This window comes from Podarcis liolepis, assembly GCF_965112155.1.
Source record: "Podarcis liolepis genome assembly, chromosome: 6".
In the NCBI taxonomy this organism is placed as follows: Eukaryota; Metazoa; Chordata; class Lepidosauria; order Squamata; family Lacertidae; genus Podarcis; species Podarcis liolepis.
The window spans coordinates 38,362,983-38,380,724 of record NC_139559.1 but is presented as its reverse complement, the minus strand read 5'-3'; positions in this window follow the sequence as shown (position 1 = coordinate 38,380,724).

The following is a 17,742-nucleotide window of genomic DNA, read 5'->3' as shown; positions in this document are numbered from 1 at the left end:
TATTGAAATTGACTTAATCGTAGAAAGTTTAAATAACTTGGGACAAAAGGTGAATACCAATTCAGAAACCACCCAGAAACTGACACAGGAATCTACTCTGATACGGCAAACTGCAGATGAAGTCAGGGGAAAAACCCTTGCTGCTGAATCTGAAGCAATACAACTGGAGAGGAGAGTCCCATCCATACAAAGACAACCTGATGAACATAAGATGACATTCGTTATGATTGAACTTAAAGAAGAACAGATGAATTTGAGGACCAGAGCCCTATCTGAACTGGAAAAGGAAAGCTTGACAGAGTTTCAGGAGGCGACAGGACTAACATCGGTTGAGAAAGAGAGGTATTTGGGGGTTAGTATAACTGCCAAAAATGTGAATCTGTTTAAGGATAACTGTGAAGGATGTTGGATTGAAGAGAAGGGGGATTTGGAAATATGGACAAATCAGAAGTTGTTACTGTTGGGCCGAGTTGCTGTGGTGGGGATGAGGGCTGCTGTGTTGCTGGGGATGTTGCTTTTGTTTCAAACATTGCAAGCTTTGGATGGGATGGATTGTTTCAGGAGGTGGCAGAGGGGTTTTTAGAGTTGTTTGGCAGGGCAGGAAGCCTCGAGTAAAACTTAAGATATTGATGGATGCCAAAGAAGGAGGTGGACCTGCCCTGCCAGACCTTTAAATTTCGTTGTGAACCATCTGCTTTTTCCTGGTTGAGAGAATGGCTGCTTCTTGAAAACACTGAAGTGTTGGACAATGGCAGACGAAGTTGATGGACTATATGGAATTAGCGGAAATGACTGGCAAGATCCGAGACCAGGGAGAAGAGTCGGTGGAAGAAGATTGGAAAAAGTTTAAAGACTATTTATAGAAATATTGTAAAACTAAGGTATGTTAGAAAAACGTTGGAATGAAGTTATATGGCTTTAGTAGAAATGTCATAAGGAATTAAGTATAAATAGATTAATAGAAAATTAAAGGAAAAATAAGGCAAGAAAGTGTTAAGATAATTATAGGATAGAAAACAGAGTAAGATGGAAAGGAATTGCTGAAACAATTAATAGAAGTAGAATACAAAAAGGGAGGTGTGAGGAGGTCGCTGCAAATAAGTGAAAGAAATATAAAATATTGAAAATGTTTGAGCTGTTTTTAAATTGTTTTTGTTGGTTTTTGCTTTGTTTTGTTAGTCCATGTAGCGTTTTTGTATTGCATTTGTATTGTTTTTTCTCTTTTCTTTTTTGTTTGTAGTGTTGTGTTGAAAATGTTGAAAAAGTAATAAATATCATTTTTTTAAAAAAAAAGGGAGAGAGAGAGAAGCTGCTTGTGGAAATGCCAAACAGCAATTTATTTATTTTTAAGGTTAAAAGAAAAAACACCAGCCATCCTGTAATGTTATTAACATAATTGCCCAGCACCAAGCACCACACCCAGCTTAGGAATTTCACTGAAATTCTCTTGTTACCCCCCCCCCCCAAATGGCAGAAAAAATGTCAGCTGCTTTTGCAGGTTGGGGAGCGGGAAGAGTTTGGGAAATGAGTCAATGGAATTTGGCAACTTCTGTTTTGTAATGCTTTGATTCTAGTTCTTAATTGACTAATGCCTGTGATGCGCCAGTTTGAGCACGCTTGAATCCTATTCGTGTCCCTCGGGTGAGAGGTGCTTGATAAGTGCAAAGCATTATTATGTTAGCACTTGGGAGTGAAAAAGATTATCATCATTGTGTCACCGAAAACATAATTAGAGCTCTGTTATGAAAACATGCATATGGTGGGAGTCAGCCTGCATTGCACCTCTCTCTTAATTATGCCTCAAAAAAAGAGACGTAAGCTCTGCTTAATTACAGAAAGCATAAATTCAGAATTACCTTTTATCAACACACTTTAGCTTTTCTAAATCTGAAGGGGAAATTTTAATAGGAGACAGAAAAAGACAACTGAAAATGAAATAGACCCAAATGCTGCAGGTCCTAAAGCAGATCCTGGCTTGTGAAGACAGTCATTGATTTCCCCCCCAGTGTGGTCCTACGCCTTCGGATAGTCTTATATTTCAACCGTTTGAAAGCAGCGCAAAGCAAAGTTGCGGCTAAAAAGGAAAGGAGGAGTAGAATTTCACTTAAGAAATCTGAAGGGAGGGGCAAGAGTTGTCTTTACCATAGAAACTGAACAAGGTGGATGACCGCTCTTTTCGTTTGTCCAAACATTGTAACAAAGACTGCACTGCAGGACTCTTTACTGATATGATTCCAGTCTGGCAGGGCTTCCTGGAGTGACCATGCAACCATGCAATGCCATGTGGTCACTTCAGGAAGCTCTGTTGGGGGACAATCTTGTGCGCAAAGAGCTTTGCATTGCTGTGAGTGCGGGGCATTTCAAAATAGCATTTTTGGCTCTTTGAACATTAGGAAAGCCTCATGTTCACTTGCAGATACAAGAGGGTAAGTGCTACTGTCCATACACCAATAGTTAGCACTCCCCAGAACTCTTCAAAAAGTCCCAATCACCCTAAAATATCTCTTATACACATCAGGGGTGTCATTAAGAATACACATATTTTCATTTATGGTGTCCCCCCCCAAAACCTCACTTCAAAAGCAGATTCTCCATCTCTCATATATCCTGAGAGTGTCAGTATGAATGCAGATATTTTTGTTTATGGCATTTATCTTTTCTAACCTCATTTCAAAAGTATATATGAGATTCTAAAAAGCTAGGGCAAAACTCAGAAATATTCTTTTAAAACTCAAAAGGTTTCTTTTAAAAATCAGAATATACATATCTTAAGACAAGTATTTAGAAAATAGGAGGAACCATGAATATTACCTGTAGCTTAATTAGCCTGAACTTTAGCTTGAGAGATTAAAAATGTCACAATCAATGCTGCACTTAGTGCTTACAAGTCATAATATTACCCACACATGTTTGAGTCAGAGTTCTTTTGTCTTTCACAATTAGCAAGGAAGCAAGGCCGCCTTACAGACATAGCCATTCAGCTCTGCAAAATAGAAGAGCCTCGCAGAAGTGGCCAGACATGTGCCCTGTAGAGGTGAGTGAATGCAAGGGAGCAGAGATAAATTTCAAGGCAAATCTACTAAATTTGGACTTTCTGAAAATACGTGAACTGAAACACAGCAACCCTTCAGAATTCACACTTCTACGAATTTTGCAGTGTAGTTCTCTATACAGAAATGCACATACTGGAGTATACTGCACATAAAAATGCATATGTTGGTGAAAATAGCATACAAATTGCATTAAATTACACAGAATAAAATTACGCAGAATAAAAACATGTATATTAGGAGAAATTCACACCATGTATATTAGGAGAAATTCACACCATAATGCCAATGAATTTTCAGGAAGACTTAACCCCCCCCCCAAAAAAAAATAATATATGGAAACTAAATTTAAGATTAGAAGAATGAGAAAGTGAGAGAAGCTGATATTGACAAATTCACTCACCCCTAGTGGATGCTCTATCAATGTCTCACTTGCCTTTTCCCTAAGCAGTTCAGTTTCCTTGTGGCACCTGCCACCCACTTTGTATTCAATGCAAGGACATCTGGTTGCAAATGGACCAATTCCCTCCCCGCTACCCTTTCCCCTTCTCCTTTATCTCCAATAGGTGCCAGACTGCCATAATAAAATAGTGCAGCCACACTGGGAATAGTGTGTAGAATTCTGGTTTACTCATCTCAAAGGAAATTGTAAACCCAGAAAAGGGTCAAAAAACTGCAGCCACTGTCATCAAGGATCAGGAGTGACACCCATACAGTGGACGCTCAGGTTGCGAACGTGATCAATGTGGGATGCATGTTTGCAACCTGCAGCGTTTGCAACCCGCATATGCACATGCACAGGTTGCGATTTGGTGCTTCTGCGCATGCACAAAGCGTGATTTGGCACTTCTGCAAATGCATGACTGCCGAAACCCGGAAGTAACCCGTTCCGGTACTTCCGGGTTTCGGCAGTCCGCAACCAGAGAAAACGCAACCTGAAGCGGACACAACATGAGGTATGACTGTATAAGAAAAGGTTACAGTGTTTGGGGCTTTTTAGTTTAGGGAAAAAAGAGAGTAAGGGGGAAGATGTTAGAGGTGCTTACGTTTATGCATGATGTGCAGAGAATGGACAGGGAGAAGTTTCCTCTCTCATAATACTTGAATGTAGCCCTGCCCTTTCCTCCCGGTGGGCGGCTCTTGTGGACTCTTGTGCTTGGTTGCCATCCCTGGCAGTGAGAACAGAGTGCACATGGCCAGGCAGCTGTTGGGGGAATTCCTCCTGGCCACCTGGACAGCTGGTTTGAGTTTCTGCTGGCTGCCGCATTTCAAATTGACCAATGAATGGCCTCGTCTGGGAGGTGTGCCTTGCAGGCTGAGAGGGCATTGGCTGCACATGTACCCTCGAAGCCGGCGAGGCATAAAAGCTGCCAGTGCCGTCCTGCCCATATGGGCGGGATTCACCTAATGAGTCCTGTCAGTGGAAATCCTGCACAAGGACTTCCGTTTACACAGTGGGTCTTTCTCCCCTCCCCGCATTCCCTGTTTCCCCTGAAATTGTCCCTGGAGTGGCTAGGAGTGCATGGGCAGAGGAAAGGGGGTGAATATTCCATCTTTCTAGCTGAAATGCTATTGCATAAGGAATGTTAATATTAGTGTGATAATGAATTCCACACATGGTATTGATGAGTCCACAGAAACACACACATATGAAAACTTTCATGGAAAGAACTGAATAACTAATGAATTAATTCAGTTTCTTGATACATGAGCTTGTGGTGTTACAATTTTCGCTTACCAGTTCAACAGATAATTAACTCAGGTACAGACTATGCTTGTTGTAGAAGCTAAACTGTAGCAGCAATAGTGAACTTAAAGGGACAGTTTATGCAGAGCAAAGGCAAGAATGACGAGTTTTGGTTAGGCCTCATGAACCATTTACCATAGAGTCAAAGAAAGTTCCATAATGCAAGTGAGAATTCAAATTCCCACTTTGTGAACTCGTGAAATTCTTTGCTTTGAGTATCAGCTCAGCTGCATCTCAAACAGAAAATAATCCCCATTATCTGAACCTTGCACATTTGCAACTTCTCAGCATCAGAGCTCACTGGGTCCGCCTATGTATCCCCATGTCAGTGTAATCCTTCAGAAATTGCCTCCCATCTCTTTGAAGCTATGATCGAATATTGTAGTTATCTCCCAGGCTATTTGGATAAATGAAGCTGACCTGCACAGGCATCCAACAAATCCCAAACATGGTAGACTTCAGAACCAGGAAAACTGTTTTTGAAAAGAAGAGTTTGGTTGTTTTCCTCTATGCATTTTCTGTTACAAGTCTAAACTTCATCCTGTTAGGACCTTACTGCACACTCCTATGCATGCCTACTCAGAAGCAAGACTCACTGGGCTTAGTTGAAATTACTCACAGGTAAACGTATATAGCAAGATTAGCCACTGTGGTGCCCTCTAGATGTTATGGGGCTACAACTCTCATAATCCCTGACCATTGGTCATGCTAGCTGAGGCTGATTGGAGCAGGAGTCCAACATCTGGAGGACCCTGTGTTGGCTATCCCTGATGTATATTACAGCCTCAGTATCAGCCCACATCATAACATGCTAATCGTGGCTTCTGCAGCAGCTTCTTCCCCTAGATTTAACCAAACCTTTTTGAATGAGTTATAGATTCCATTTACATACATCTAAAAATTGTTAGTATTTCCTAGGTATCTTTGCTTCATTACACTGTTAGACAAGGTTCTGTGCTTTTGTTTGGGATTGAATGCAAGTGAATCAGAATTCACGACTCTCATCAGTTTGGAACATGGCAAAATAATTTATTCTCCTTCTGTATAGCCTGGGTGTCATGAATCTGTCCTGGAAAAAATGCTATCTAAAATCAACAGAATTTTATCATGCAAATTATAGGAAGTGTGATTATTATGAGCAGCGGGTGGTTCCTGATTCATTGCCATTTGCACTTTCAATGAGCTCAGATTTGCTCCAGGAAATGCACGGTGTAAGGAACGTAGTTTATTCTCAAATACACAAATACATCTCCGACTGCTTGTAGGACATGTCAGGAGAAATCCTAGTTACAAAGGTGAATTTTTCATATTGAAAGTCTCTGGATCATTGGGAAAAGCTAGCATTTTGACAGACTATTATTACTCCTGTATTGCATTGTGGCACTAAAACCAACTAATGCCAGATTTTCCCTGTATAGGGAAACATTTATATATGTAGCCCTGATAGGTTGTTAAGGAGTGATTCATCCCTGGTTCTTCTGTACTGAACCCTAGATCTCTTGGTCTTCTCCATCCTTTTCAAAAGCTTTCATTAATTTTGCTTACATGGTTGCTCTGCATATTATGAAGCACATTTCTGATGAGACCTCAGCTACCCATCATCATCATTTGTCCAGAGACCTAAATTTGCACAGCTGCATGTGCACACAAACATATATGCACATGCAAATTTTATGCATATCTGTGTCATGGGCTTTTGCCCTTCTTTTTAAAGGAATGTCTCTAAAGACTAAAGCTAAAAGGATCCCTGTTCCCTTGCTAGTGGTAGTAATACAGTAAAACTGAAGGCAGGTGCAGTTAGATCTTCACTGTACAAGCATGTCTTCTGAATGGCCAGTACTGCCCAGTTTGGACTACTGATGTCTTGGTGTTGACCTCTCAGCACCTTTATTCCAGTACTTGTGTGCAACATATCTCCTCACTTGACCTTTGCTCATCAGCAGCGCACTTTATGATCTTAGCATTACTGCATCTACTGCCTGTTGGTTAAGCAGAGTTCCTTCATCACACAATAGCACTCCATGACTTATGCTAAGCTAGATTCCCGCTATGCTTCTTCTAGTTTACTGAACTCCTCAAACTGGGATGTGCATGCTTCTTCTAATGCTTGAAGATAGAGGAAATTATTTATTTTTTAAACTTTTATCTGGCATTTTCCACAAATAGCCCAAGGTGGCTCAAAAATATAATTTTAAAGAACAGTGCAGTTTACAAATAGCAAACACCAAGAGTGAATTTCTACAATAAAGGCACATTCCATAAAACAGCAGCAACAGCAGCCAAAAAACCAAAACAAAACACAGCCGCTTCCATGCAATTACCAGTTGGATTAAAACCAGGTTCAGTATGTGCCTTATTCAAAATACTTTCAAAATACTTTCTCTGCCATATGTTAGAAGACCATTAAAGTGAGGGCAAGATCAGTCTTCTGTGGGAGAGATCTTTCAGAGCCTAGGTGCAACCTCCAAAAAGGAAAATGGCAAATTAAGCATCTCTGTTGCAAAAAGAAAATAATGCAGGCTACAGTTTTGTGGTGTTTCAAACAAGAAGCCTAAAGACCAATTAAATGTAGAATGGGTTGTTAATGTCAAATTGCTAGCAGGAGAAGGGATAAATCAAAGTTCATTCACCATGTTTCCTCTCTTGTATCTTTTGGCAGTATTCTCTCTGCAAATTCATAAGTGTGAGTCTGGAAAGACTTGCAGCATTGAGATCCACTGAACTTTCGGGTTGAAGTCATGGCAAATGCTTTTCATTTAATTTAGTTCTCTATGCCACTCGTGAGCAGGTGAGATTTTGCCACTTATATGCTCGTTTTTATTAACAGAGGCCAGAATGAGGGGGTCTTGCAAGTATTTTACTTTAGCTGAGTGGGTAATGAGAGGCCACAAGTAACAACTTCATAAATGTCTCTGACACCTTTTCCAGATGCCTCCTGCCTCTAAGGGGTTGCCTACTTGCACTAATTGGCTGCTTCCACAGGCAGAATTAAGAATCAACTCACATATGAACATTCTGGCTCATTTTTTATGTGATGAATCAACTATCAAGGCAAGTTGGAATATTTTTACAAAGTTAGTAGACTAACAACATATATTCACACAGACCGGGAGTGCTTCCCTCTAAAGGAGCGGGTATGCAGCTTGAGGGTACTTCTGGATCCATTGCTGTCACTTAAGGCTCAGGTGGCCTCAGTGGCATAGAGTGCTTTCCATCAGCTTCAGCTGGTAGCCCAGCTGCGCTCCTAACTGGACAGGGATAGCATATCCTCCAACATTTCTCCAATGAAAATGGGGAAGTCCCATTCCATAATGATAACTTTACTATTTATACCCTCCCCCCCACACACATCTTATTGGGTTGTCCCAGCACTCTGAGCTGCTTTCAACATATATAAAACATAATGAAACATTAAACATTAAAAAAACCTTCCCTATAAGGGATTACCTTCAGGTGGCTTGGGGGCTGGATAACTTCATACCCTCCAACATTTCTCCAATGAAAATAGGGACATCCTATGGAGAAGCGGGACATTCCAGGATCAAATCAGAAACCAGGACAGCTTCTCTAAACCAGGGACATCCCTGGGAAATAGGGACACTTGGAAGGTCTGTGATAGCATCACGTCTGTCATCTATGGGACACAAGTGGTGCTGTGGTCTAAACCACTGAGCCTCTTGGGCTTGCTGATCAGAAGGTTGGTGGTTTGAATCCCCGCAATGGGGTGAGCTCCCGTTGCTCTGTCCCAGCTCCTTCCAACCTAGCAGTTCGAAAGCATGCCAGTGCAAGGAGATAAATAGATACCACTGTGGTGGGAAAGTAAATGACATTTCCGTGAGCTCTGGTTTCTGTCACAGTGTTCCATTGTGCCAGAAGCAGGTTAGTTATGCTGGCCACATGACTCAGAAAGCTATCTGTGGACAAACGCCGGCTCCCTTGGCCTGAAAGCGAAATGAGCATCACAACCCCACAGTCGACTTTGACTGGACTTAACTGTCCAGGGGTCCTTTACCTTTACCTGTCATCTATGCACTTTTAACCTCTATGTTATAACTGCGACATGTTATACATGGAGCTGCCTCTGAAGACAGTTCAGAAACTTCAGCTCGTACAAAATTCAGTGGTTAGGTTGCTCAGCCGGGCAAGACGCTTTGAGCATTTAGCACCAATCCTGGCTAGACTGCACTTTCTGCCAATTAGTTTCCAGGCTCAATTCAAAGTGCTGGGGGGCAAGGGAGAGATAACCATTTGCTTTTCTAATTTTTTTTTAAAAACACTGAATCTGTTTATAAAGAAGCTTAGAGTGAATTTTGTTGGCAGTGCACACCCCCTACTGGAAACCCTTAAGCAGGGAAGCCAACATGCTGCCCTCCAGACGTTTTCAGACTACAACTCCTATCAGCCCCAGCCAGCATTATCAATATTTTTAGGGTGATGGGAATTGTAATCCAGCAACATTTGAAGACACCACATTGTCCACCCACTGATAAACAATTTTTTTCGGTGCTAAACAAAATGACCAGCCTCTTCCCAAAATGCTAATGTATATAACAGTGTAACTGCAGTATAACTTGCCTGTTCATAGACTCATATTCGATTTTAGAAACTTGTGACCTTCAAGGGGATTCAATGGGAATCCATTTTTAACAAAGGTTCATCATACCACAACATATTATAAAACAGTGATTACTTTCTAATCTTCACAATAGCAGCGTTATATGACATCTCTCTGGACATCAAGGTCAGAAAGCACATTGTTAACAAACCCACTTATGACAACTGAACAAAAGGCAATTTCTCTTACAAGGTCCATCACTTTGTTAATGAACCTGTGCACTAAAGTACACCTGTTTCCTAGATTTATAGGCATCTTATATATCCATTAAGCGTTTACAGGCTTATTGGTTGAGTAGCTCTTTGGCACTTGGGATCCAGACAGGAGTTGATCTGACAGCATTGCTACTGTAAAGAGGATCATGCAATGGTGGCTGATCATTACAATTGGGGGAAGGGCATTTATTTTTCAAGAATAGTCAGTGGGAGAAGCAAAGGTGCTGTCAACTTGAACAAATGTTACCAGATCAAGGGGAAGGAGAGTGGGGGTTGAAAGAGATGAACTGTTTTTCTCTGTGTGTGTTTCGCACCAAAGGTCGGCAGGTTGGTTCAACTCCTTCATCCATGCAGTCACTTAACACCAGACATGTGAGTTTCCCATTGATTTTTATCGATAGGTAGCCTCTAAAAGCTGTGATAGTGAGGCCCACATGGTGGGCTTTCAAGCTATAAATATGGGTTAAGGTTGAAAATAACTCTAGGGTGAACTTGGGGATTAAAGTGAAGTGGTCGAATATTGTCCACTTAGTTCTCTTTATTTGCAAGATCACTTCCCTCTTTGCAGAAGAAAGACAGAGAATAAAATAGAATAGAAGTTTCTTTAATTCCAACAATTTGAAAGACTGTCTATAAGTTTCGATATAGCCTGTGTGTGTGTGCTTCATTTTTTCCCTATAGAACTTTGACAACTAGAAGAAATTTACCGTATTTTTCGCCCTATAGGACGCACTTTTCCCCCTCCAAAAATGAAGGGGAAATGTGTGTGCGTCCTATGGGGCAAATGCAGGCTTTCGCTGAAGCCTGGAGAGCGAGAGGGGTCGGTGCGCACAGACCCTCTTGCTCTCCAGGCTTCAGGAGAGCCCCACCGCCAGCCCCACAAGCTCGGGGGATAGCGGGGAGGCGGAACGCCGCCATCCCGCTGTCCCCCGACTTTGTTAGAAGGCTGGCGGGGGGGGGGAAAGAAGCCTGCTCCTCCCCGTCGCCAGCCCCGCAAACTCGGGGGACAGCCATTCCGCTGTCTCCCGACCTGGTTTGGAGGCTGGCGGAGGGCTTCCCCCTCCCCCAGTCCCGCAAGCTCCCAGAGCGATGCCAAAGCTGCACGCAGCTTCGGCATGGCTCTGAGTCCCGTTCTGGGGGCTGGGGGAGGGGGAAGCTTGGGCTTCCCCCATCCCAGCCCCGTACCTGGGGGAATCTAGGTGCGTCCTATGGGCCGGTGCGTCCTATAGGGCGAAAAATACGGTACCTTTCTGGTTAAATATTATGGCCAAACTACATATTATATTTAATGAATAGTGTGTCGTTACTAGAGATGAAAGGAATTTTCCATTTAAGTTCTCTGTGTTTCTCATTTTTCCAATCTTAAACTGAGTTCCTCACACTTTTGTAACAGATTGTGTTTTTTAAAAAATGCACATGAAAATACACCAGCAGTTTAGTGCACTTTTCTCCAGATAAATACATTTTTGTATGCAGTTTTGACTAATGTATATATTTTTGCAAACATTTTCCCTAATATGAATTTTGGTATGTTATTTTCATTCATCTATTCCTTTTTATTCACACCTTTCTCTAATGTATGCATTTTTAAAGCATTGGTTGGAGAACTGCACCACAGAATTCTCATAAGTGCAAGTTTTGAAGGATGGCTGTATTTTGCTTCTCATATTGTTCTGGAAAGAGCATATTTGCTTTTACATGTGAACAGAATTGAATTTTGCCCCTAGAAGTAACATCTGGTAGCTATTTTTTAAAAAGGCATGAAGTGGGGGGCATAGCATGCAGGCAGCAAAGATTTATCCCTAACTTTCCTGCCACAATCCATAAAAATGTTGTCCTCTGCACGGCTAGCCATGAGGGCCACCAAAAGGTAAAGGTAAAGGACCCCTGGATGGTTAAGTCCAGTCAAAGGTGACTATGGGGTTGCAGTGCTCATCTCGCTTTCAGGCTGAAGGAGCCGGCGTTTGTCTAGACAGCTTTCCAGGTCGTTTTGCAAGCATGACTAAACCGCTTCTGGCGCAACGGGACACTGTGACGGAAACCAGAGCGCACGGAAACACTGTTTACCTTCCTGCCACAGCGGTACCTATTTATCATCACCATCATCATAAATTTTATTGCACTAGCCAAAGGCCATGGCATCATTCACAATGGGAACAAAAAGAAAAGCAACAATAAGCATAAAAACCATAAAAACACCAGGCACTGCAGATACAATAAACCACAATCACTTCTCCTAAAAATTATTTGTTGCATATGATAGAATAGCAAGGGGTTCTCAGGTAGAATGTGCCAGCTTAAATGTCCAAATCACCTTTGCAATTGACTGCTATTTTATCTAGTTCTTTTGTCCTGATCTTCTTAGCCACCAACGCATATAGTGCTACTTTATATGTTATGAAGTCATCAGTATCACTCAGCAGCCATTTCACCCTTTCCACCCTGTTCGAATGTGTTCCATTCATGAGCAGGGGTTTTATAAATCGGTCTCTTGGTTCTATATATAGTGGGCATTACAATAAATATTGGTACAGGTCCTCTACACAAGGTTGCCCACACAAGACAAAGTCTCTCCTTTGCTGTGCCCACCATCCACCATACCTATTGATCTATTTGCACTGGTGTGCTTTCAAACTGCTAGGTAGGCAGGACAGGAGCCCACTCAGTTGTGTGGATACGAACCGTCAACCTTCTCATCAGCAAGCCCAAGAGGCTCAGTGGTTTAGACCACAGTGCCACCCGCATCTAGCTACTAGCCATCCAGGGGGCATAAAACCCCTTTTCCTATATGCTGTGCTCTTAATATTGCACCCTACACCCAAAATTAATTTAACAAACAACAGAGATGTAGCTGCATGCCATGCATTGGGCATAATGTGTCATTTGCCCTTAGGGACCTACACTAAATGTCAGAATTTTACCGTGTCTTTTATTGCCTATTTTTTATTATGAATGGTAAGGAAAAGTGTTTTACAAAGGACCTAGGTCTCAGTCAGAGCAACTACATAAACACAGAATGGTTCTACATTAGTCATTGTCTCTTGGCCTAAGCACCACACTTATATTATCGGGAAAACAAGGCAGGACATACAATGACAATCAGTTTTAGCTTGCAATTCAGGTTTACATTCTTAATATGTTTGTGCAAGTGTTTATAGTTATTTTTCTTGTTGATTGGCTGCATTCTTTTAAAATTGTTTGCATTTTGCATATTCATTGCTTTGTATATATCATCGCAGGAGGTGAATGATAATATAACATATTTAAAAGATAAGAAGAAGCTGCTGAGTCAAACTGATGTCCCATCTAGTCCAGCAGCCTGTTCTTACAGTAGCCAGCCTGTGGGTAACATACAAGTAGGACTTGAACACAACAGTACTTTTGTCCTAACCCACCAACACATGCCTCTAGCCTCTAGCCACTAATCAAGTGTCCCCCCAAAGATCTGCGCCCTATGGCGAAGTTACAGTGACAGAGAGACCCCACCCCTCTGTCAGATTATATACCCTGCCCTGATGAGTTGTGTGCCTGCAACCTGAGACTTCTCCTGCATGGAAGTCATCGCTGCTCTTCCTGCTTCAAGCCCCTCCTGGATCTAGGAGACAGTGGTGCAAGGGAAACTGGGGAGTTTACTGACCCATCTGTCACCTGAACAGCCTCTTTTTCTCCCATCACATCCTGCATGCTTTCTTCCTTCTCAGACTGCTCTGCCTCTCCTTCTGCCCCTCTGCCCTGCCTCTTGCCTTATGGGCAGTGTCAAACCCCATAAATCTCTAGTACCATCTACTGGGTCACTCTGCCTCTGCCACACACCCTTTGGATCCCTGCCAGTCCTTGACAACTTTCACTTTCTGTGGTTTCCAACAACTGGTATTCAGAAGCATATTGCCTCCAACAGTTGCATAGCATTTAGCTATCACTGATAGCCTTATACTTCATTAATAAGTAAGTTGGCTAAAATATAAGAAGCATTTAGAAAATTAGAAACATCTACATTCTGTGTGATAACTAAGCACTTCCATTCATAATTAAATGAAAAAATAATGCATATACCATTCTATTCTTTATTTTTTATCCATGCTCCATTATATCTATGTTACATCTTGAATGTACAACATGCTGTGTACATGCTATGTAAGTGAACAGGGGAGAAATTTAAGGCCTGCTCTCTACATGATTTTTTCTTCATTGGTGTTGACTCTTGTGAAACTTTATTATGTGAACTTTATCCTAGGGGCACATAAGGTTGTGGAATAGTAAGCAGCTCATAAGCAATGATGTTCTGATTTTACTAGTTAATAATGATGACAGTCACATTTTTTATCTCTCCGTCATTAAACCATAATTTTAAATGCTCCATTTGAGAAACAGGCCTCCCACTCAGTAGAGCATTGCAGAATTACGGCGTGTGCCATGAACCACTGTGACCCTCTGGCAAAAGCAGCCATAACCTCATCAGAGCTTCTTAGAAGAGACTATTAAAGGTGCTAATGGGAACAAGGTATTTAAATTCATGACTCAGAGAGGATTATCTAGAGTGAGTTGTTTTACACTGATGCCTGAGTTCCTCTGAGTGTCTCAGAAGGATGAGAATAAACAGTGGAAGGGGTGGGGGAGAGAAGCAATCATTTTGGATGACTTTGCTTCTTCACCTTTAGAGAATATTTACATTAATCAACCTCCAGGCCAGTGAAACATTTAACACCTGAGAATCTCTGTGCTGTTTTGCCTCCTGTGATGGTAATTTAATATAATGTGGATGCTGCTGATCTAGCTAAACTTAGAATTCTTGACTAGCTCCATTTGAAAGCAAGATGGACACTGCCTTTGATCTTCTTCTAGCTTTCTATCACCTTGGTTGATATGGAGGTTGGCATCCATCTGGCTTGAGAGTCAATGGAGTGTGCCTCTGGGGGGGGTGAAGTCAAACTGCTGTGTTTGCGATATCAAAGTGACCTCCCTGGGGTGCAAGCATGGGCAGTGTGTATGGAGGTCTTGGGCTGCCCAAATGGCCTCACTGATGTGGTCTAAGGAAAAGCAGAGCAATATGTTTGGCACCAGTTAGGCTGCAGGAGTTGCCGGAAGGAGGCATACAAGGCACCATTCAACTATGTTAGGGACTCCACTCAGGATTTGTGTAGGGTGGGTTAAACCACAGAGCCTAGGACTTGCCAATCAGAAGGTCAGCGGTTCAAATCCCTGCGACGGGGTGAGCTCCCATTGCTCGGTCCCTGCTCCTGCCAACCTAGCAGTTCGAAAGCACATCAAAGTGCAAGTAGATAAATAGGTACCACTCTGGCAGGAAGGTAAACGTCGTTTCCGTGCGCTGCTCTGGTTCACCAGAAGCGGCTTAGTCATGCGGGCCACATGGCCTGGAAGCTGTACGCTGGCTCCCTTGGCCAATAAAGCGAGATGAGCGCTGCAAACCCAGCATATCCAGTGCCGTGGTGCAAAGCTCCCTCCAGTGCCCCCCCCCCGGTGCTGCGGGTGGGGCTGGAGGAGGTGGACAGTGGCTGGAGGGCAGCTCTCTAGTGGGGAAGAGGCGGAGGCTGGACACAGCACCTCCTGGCTTAGCTGGCTGCTTTGTGCCACAGTGCCCATGGCAGATGGAGGCTCCGGGCATGGCGCTGCTTCAGTGCAGCATGGTGGAGGTGGGTGAGGGTGGTGAGCTCATGTCAGGAGGTGCCACATCCAGCCTCCACCTCTTCCCTGGTGCCCTCCAGAACTTGGCGCCCTGTCACCCTGCACCACTAACCTCTATGGGTAAGACACCCCTGATCCCTAACTCACTGAGGGTTTAAGACACACGGGCTATCCTCACCTGATTTAGCCAGCCAGTGAAAACCATTCCAGGGGTGTGGCCACTGTCACATACCAACAGCATCTGGGAGCCACAGGTGAGAACTGAATGCAGGGTTGGAACCAAAGGTGGACAAATTACCCCAGAAGGAACTTGAAGTGGATTAAGCAGACTGTCTCATGTTTCCCCCCAGCTTGTGGTCTAAAGGAGCGAAGAGACTGGGCTCTGAACCTGAGTGCATGCCCTGAGAGTGCAATTGGCTCTTCCAAAGATCTTGTAATCTGCAAGGGGGAAAATGCCATTTTATAACTGTAAGGTTCCTGCCAGAGAATGATTAGCAACAGTGGATATGATGCTTCCTGGCCCAATCTACCCCATAAGAACCCTTTAACCAGAGGGGACAGGACTGCAGATCATGACTGAGCTGCCTAATCACTTTGTGACTCCACTACACCACTAACATTAGTATAGTATTAGGGACAATCCATCCTAAAGACATCTGTGCACTTTTATAGCCACTGAGGATCTAACCCATTAAATCTTGCAGTTTATGTTTCTCAATGGCCAGTTCTACAATAGTTATAAGAAGGAGATTCATATTTCTCAGCCTGCCAGAAAGCCAAGCACACACTACTTCTGGTAGTAGCTAAGGGTGGTTATTTTTCCACTGTTAGGTTTTTAATCACTGTCAGCCTAGCACCATGGTCCAAACAGACATATAAATAAAAACATGGGAAGAAACTGTGTTTCCGTTTATCACTTGTGATAAGACAGTCTTGTGTGTCTTTGACACTTGGCTTCCTCTTCCTGCCATCCTAATAAGTGAAATAATATGGCACAGAAAGCAATTTGCAAACAAACCTTCACTGCATTTGACTAAATCGTCATTGACAGCGCAGGGTTAGGGGGAGTTCTTTTACTCAATAAGTAGCTGTATACACACATACACAAATGCATACAAATGATTGCAGCTGTTGTTATCACAACTTTGGAATAAATGCAGATGGCATGAAATAATATTTGAAAGCAGCTAATAGAATTTTAATGGCCTTTGAAAGAAAATAAAAGGAAAAAGAATTGCTTTTGCAAGGGATGTGAAAGGTATATACGTATACCATTGCAATGTGAACAAAAAAGATGGTCTGGTTCTTACATTTGCACATTTCCGCAGGCAGATCCCATGCACTCATTATTTATGTGTAGGCTAAATAGCAACTGCAATCTACAAAATATTCAATGTGTCTGCCTAAAGTGGGAAGTTTGCATTATGCAAATGCCATGTATGATGAATGAAATGCACCAAACATCTTGAGAAGTCACAGATGTTAAGCATGCCGGAAACATGGAAAGAAGCAAAGACTGCAAGTTAATTGATTTCCATGTTACAACAGTTGAAATACAAGCAATCAGGCAGCAATGCACATTGTTAATGTTAACTTTCCTACTGATTTTAAAAGGCTATGCATCACCTCCGACCAGATTTGCTGGGGAGCAAATCAACAGAAGAAGTTGTTATTACATATTTCTAATGAGGAATTAGCTTTATATGTGGTATTCATTCGGGTGTGTGAATAGGAATAGAAAATAATCCCAGATGCAATGGCAGCATTCAGAAGCTTAATTTACAGGAGTAGCACTGTGTAGACAGTGCAAAAATCTGCCTATTCCCACAGACATTTGCACTGCACATGTGGAAACCAGGAAGCAGGTCAAGAGGGACAAACCTCTCCAGAACTCTTGAGAACTTACTCAGAACACAAGGATGGAAGCTCAGGTTGAACACACAAACATCACAAATGAGAAAAGATTTAACTGAGTCCAAGAGTAGTGTAGTTAATAAGCAGAGTCATGAAGCTATTAATTAGAGGATGAATGCTTCCTTCAGAAAACAGAAGGCTTACCCAAACAAGGTGTATAAGAAAGAAGCACGAACTTTAGCAAAAGAAATGCAAACGGACACTGAATTAATTAATTAATTAATTAATTAATTAAAAAATTAATGCTAAAAACATTAAGACCCACAAAAATGATGATGATGATGATGATGATGATGATGATACTACCTTTAACTACCCCAATAGTTAAAAAACACAGCTTTCAGTACACAGGGGAATTGGTTGGCTCATTGGACAGCAAGGGGATTAATGGTGTGCCGAAGAAAGACAAGGCAGAGAAGCTGAAAAAAAATATGCATCTGTTTTCACTGTGCAAGTGAATGAACTGTCATTTTCAGGAAGGGAACAAATGCGGAGAGGGGACAAGAGGTGACACTCTAGGCCTTATCAACCAATTAAAGAGTAATAAATCACCGTGTC